The sequence below is a fragment of the Bison bison genome, unplaced genomic scaffold, assembly GCF_000754665.1.
Source record: "Bison bison bison isolate TAMUID 2011002044 unplaced genomic scaffold, Bison_UMD1.0 scf7180017864451, whole genome shotgun sequence".
In the NCBI taxonomy this organism is placed as follows: domain Eukaryota; kingdom Metazoa; phylum Chordata; class Mammalia; order Artiodactyla; family Bovidae; genus Bison; species Bison bison.
Genome location: NW_011495013.1, coordinates 5062875 through 5067814, shown reverse-complemented (window position 1 = coordinate 5067814; position 4940 = coordinate 5062875). Strand labels below are relative to the sequence as shown.

Genomic DNA, 4940 nt, shown 5'->3' with positions numbered 1-4940 from the left:
CTAGCCTTGGCTGCATGATGAAATTTCCCAGCTTTTGTTTGTTTGGGCAAGTCTTCATCTCTTCTTTATTTCTAAAGGTCCACTTTACCAGATAAGCATCTGTGGTTGGCAGTTTTTTTTTTCCTTTCAGCATATAGAATATATCATCCTGTTCTCTTCCAGCCTCTGATGTTTCTGCCACTGAAAAGTTGCTGATAGTGTTATATGAGTTCTCTTGTAAGTTATATGCTTCCTTCTTCTTGATAATTTTAAGAATCTTGCTTTGGCTTTGACTTTGACAGCTCTATTAAAAATGTCCTGGAAAAATTCTCACTGGATTTTCATGGATACCTATGAGCTTCATGAAATTGTATGTCCAAAACTCTCCCCAGATTTGGAAAGCCATTAGCCATTATTTCTTTAAATAAGCTTTCCCTTCCTTCTCTCTCTCTTTCCTTTCTGGGACTGCAGTAGTTCACTGACTGTTTCTCTTGATGATATTCCGTATATCACACTGTCTATTCTCACTCCTCTTTATTTTCCTCTGACTAGTTATTTCAAAGGTCCTATCCTCTACATTATATATGCTATTTTCTGCTTGATCCATTCTATTGTAATGGGTGCATTTCTGTTGCTTTCTGTTGATGCTTTCTCTTCCATCTTTCAGTTCATTCACTGTACTCTTCCACTCTAGGATTCTCTTTGATTTGTTTTAATATATCTCTATGGTAAAGTTCTCTTTTATTTGTGTATTTTTTTTCTAATTTCATTAAATTGTCTTTTTCTGTTTTCTTATGGTTTATAGCTCTAAACTTCCTTAAAAGATTTTAGGGAACTTTTTAGTCTTGCCCCTGTTCCCTGCCCCATCCCCTTCTCTCACTTCTTCTCCAAGTGGTGATAAAGGAGAGGCAGAGTTAGAGCAGCCATGCTCGCTGTAATGAAAGATTCTCCCACCTTGAGGGTAGGACTCCATGTGAGCCTCTGCCCATGTGAGAGGTGGGACCCCCCCGCCAAGTGTCCAGAACCAGCAGCCCCCACCAGGTCCTTAGAGGAGGAGGAGGGAGAGGAGGAGAGGACTGGTCTGTCACCCATTCCATTTTTCTCTTTTATCTTACTGTTGCCACAGCAACACTAGAATTGGCAACATGGCAGAATTCTCTCTGCCCCAGTATGAGGTGGGTTCTTGGGACTGCCATTCAGCCAATACAACTCCTGTGGCTTCCATGGACTCTCCTTAATTCTGTAAGGACTGGAGAGCTGTGGAGGCCCAGCTTGCTGAACTGGTAGGGCCATCCCCCAGAATCCCCACCCCAGGAGTCTGTACACAGATTGAAGAGTGGCACTATGGGGGCCTACTGGGTCAGTCCCAATGATCCAGACCTAGAGAGAACAGTAGGTCTACCCAGGCTGTGGAGTGGGATGGGGGTGATAAAAGGACAGAGCAGTAAGATGGCCAGTAAAACCAAGGCCAACCCTGAAGGTGATGGCCCAGGGCCACCTTCTGGCTAAAGGGGTGACTGGTGTTCACTATTAGATCCTGTGCTGTGTGCTAAGTCATTTCGGACGTTGTCCGACTCTTTGCAACCCCATGGACTGTAGCCTGCCAGGCTCCTCTGTCCATGGGATTCTCCAGGCAAGAATACTGGAGTAGCCCTTCTCCAGGGTATCATTCTGACCCAGGGATCGAACCCACATCTGTTATGTCTCCTGCAATGGCAGGCGGGTGCTTTACCACTACTGCCAGCTGTGAAGCCCTGACATGGATGTAAAACTTGGCCAGGTGACTCTGTGAAACCCCTGCATTGCCCCAGGATAGCTTTCCAAGAGCTTCAACTTTAATACCACGCATGATGGCAGCTCAAAACAGAGACTTACGTGATGAAAATGTGAGAGCCTCAGTAGACTCACTATTTCAGGGTTTCAATAGCATGGTATTTGTTTATGGCCAGATAAGCACTGGCAGGACATACCACACAGGGGGCCTAGATAGAATCCAGGTGACAAGGTCATCCCCAGTACCTCTGAGCACTTCCTCTATTTCTTGCATCCCTACTCTCAGCGGTGCCTGGTCCAGTCCTCCCACCTGGAGATATACCTAGAAGAGATTTGAGACCTGCTCTCCAAGGAGTCCAGCAGGAACCTAGAGCTAATGGAGAATGCTGAGGCATCTACATCAAGGATCTCTCCTCCTTTGTAACTAAGAATGTCAAGGAGATTCAGCATATGATGAACCTATGAGAGCAGACTCAGGTCATGGGCAACACACACATGGATGAAATCAGCTCTTGCTCCCACTCTACTTCCTCACAACCATGGGGTACAGTGGCTGTGATGTCCAGGACCACAGCTGTTTGGAAAAACTCAACCTTGTTGAACCTGGCCAGGAGCAAGAGATAGAACAAAGCACATCTCTACTTAACTGAAGGGACAGCCACACAGTCCATGGGTAGTGATGACACTGGAGGTGGTGGAAGAGAACGGCACAAGGAAGCTTCCAAAATAAACCTCTCTCTGTCTTCCCTGGGCAATGTAATCACTGTCCTGGTGGGCAACAGGAGCACCCACACCCCCTATTAGGACACCATGCTGATTTGGCTGCTCTAGAACTCTCCTGGGGGCAAAGATAAGATCATCATAGTGGCCACACAGGTGCCAGTTTCTTACTGGCTACAAAAAGAGCCTCTCCAACCACCACTTTGCCAACAAAGACAAGGAAATCAAGAACAACCCCTGAGTGCATGAGGACCCCAAGGACACATTGCTGTATGAATTCCAGGAGATCACCTACCTGAAGTCTCATCTGGAGAAGAAAGAGATGCTGGAAAACTGGCTATGGAGGAATAGCAGCAGCATAAAGAACACTAACATAAAAAGTAGCAGTATAGAAAGCACTATGTCAGCCCTCGGAGAAAGCAATGGCACCCCACTCCAGTACTCTTGCCTGGAAAATCCATGGACAGAGGAGCCTGGTAGGCTGCAGTCCATGGGGTCGCTAAGAGTCAGACACGACTGAGCGACTTCACCTTCACTTTTCTTTTTCATGATTGGAGAAGGAAATGGCAACCCACTCCAGTGTTCTTGCTTGGAGAATCCCAGGGACGCCGGAACCTGGTGGGCTGCCATCTATGGGGTCGCACAGAGTCGGACACGACTGAAGCGACTTAGCATAGCATAGTATAGCATAGCATAGCATGTCAGCCCTGGTAGGGAGGCCAAAGAGGCAGATAACAACATCAACCACCACCACCCCACCTGCCCCAGCCTCCTGGAGCTAGCCTTGGATGAAAACATGTTTAATTACCTTCAGGTGTAGAAGCAGTGGCTCATGGAAGAGAAGGTGACCAGCCAGGATGACTGCAGTCTTATGAGTGAGAACAGGCAGAAGCTGCTAGGGATGAAGGAGAGGATGCCGCAAGACCTATGGCAGGAGCAGAAGGCCATGGAACCGCTTGCAGTCAAGTACAAGACCATGGAGAGTGAGCTTCTCCATTGAGGCAAGAACATCCAGAATCACACCAAAGAGAAGTAGAAGACATTGAAACTGAAGAGTGATGAGACTGCAGAGCAGAAATACCATGAACAGGAAATACAGCAGGAGGTGATGATCTGAGATGAGGAGGCAATGTAGTTTCAGGCTATATACACATCCATGCAGCAGGACATAGAAGTCAAACCCAGGAAACTCATGAAGTTCCAAGTCAAACAGCAGGTTGTGAAGGCAGAGACCTGGGGCCAGCATGATGAGTATATCCACATGTAGCAGAACCTGAAGAAGGCAAAGAATGAGGAGACCTAGGAACTCAGGTTAAAGTATGTAATCACTAAGAGCTTCATCCCACTTGAGGAGAACAAGATTATAAACCTGCTTTTCCTGGACTATGAAGAAAAGCAATAGAAGGGCCAGCCAGTTGTGCCAGGTGGATTTAATAACAGCCAAAAGAAGCATCCCATGTTTGCAGTGGGCTACACGAGGTCTATCAGCCAGTACTCTTGGAGTGCCTTGCCACCCCAGCTACATGGCTGAAAGTATGGGTTGACCTTTTTGGAGCTGGATATATCCCCTCCAGCTGTGTTTATGTTGGAATTCTCTCATGGTCAAGAACAAGACCCCCCATGCACTACATATAGAAAGGCTCATGCAGTTAAGACAGATTTCTGGAAAGAACATCTACCTGTAAAGTCTGAAAGTCCAGATCCTGGTCCCAGAGTCCTCAGTGGCCTCCAGGTGCCAGCATACATACCCCAGTGGCCTTTGCTATGCTGCACACCATGACAATTGTGGACCAAAATGACAATCTTCAGTCAGGCTACCCATCTGACAGACTCCTGGGATGATGCAGCTAAGCCTAGGGATCTGTCCTGAAAGCACAACTGTCAGTGACCACGTCTCCTCCGAGCTGACCGATCCATTGACCAGCAGGCCAGACACTAAGCTCTACCTGCAGGGGTCTGCTGGCTTTGCCCTCAGTGTGCTCTTGAAACAAAAGGAAACTCCAGAATCTTAAGTTCAGAGTGTTAGGTAGTTAGAATAGGGAAAAGGAGTCCAAAATGGTGGTGGCTAAAAGACAAAGAAGGGAAAAGCCTCTGAAAATAGAACACAGGAAGGTCCGAAGACTGGAGTGAGGACCTTGGGTAAAACAAACAGCACTCCTGGCTAGCCCAATTTACAAAGGGCAGGCCCAGTGGGAGGAGAAAAAGCATATATAAAGAGGAGCCAAAATTGTGCCGGAGCCTCTCTTCTCTTTGTGTCTTTTGGGTTGGCATGCCCTCACACCTCAAGGATGTATTTTCCTTTACCTTCTAAATAAAACTGAGCTGTAACACTGCTCTGTCACTTCAAATTTTTGTTGCCAAGAGACAGAACAGAACCAAGGAAATTACACACTCTCCTGAGTAAGATGAGGGCAAGGGTGGAGTGGAGGTGAGGGTGGTCTCCTTATTGACCTCTGATTTCTGGTACA

General features: G+C 47.0%; 1 pseudogene; it reads left to right on the top strand.

The window, feature by feature from the left end:
- The first annotated feature begins 1738 nt into the window (after positions 1 to 1738).
- LOC105002351 lies at positions 1739 to 4314 on the top strand (annotated as a pseudogene).
- The last annotated feature ends 626 nt before the right edge of the window (positions 4315 to 4940 follow it).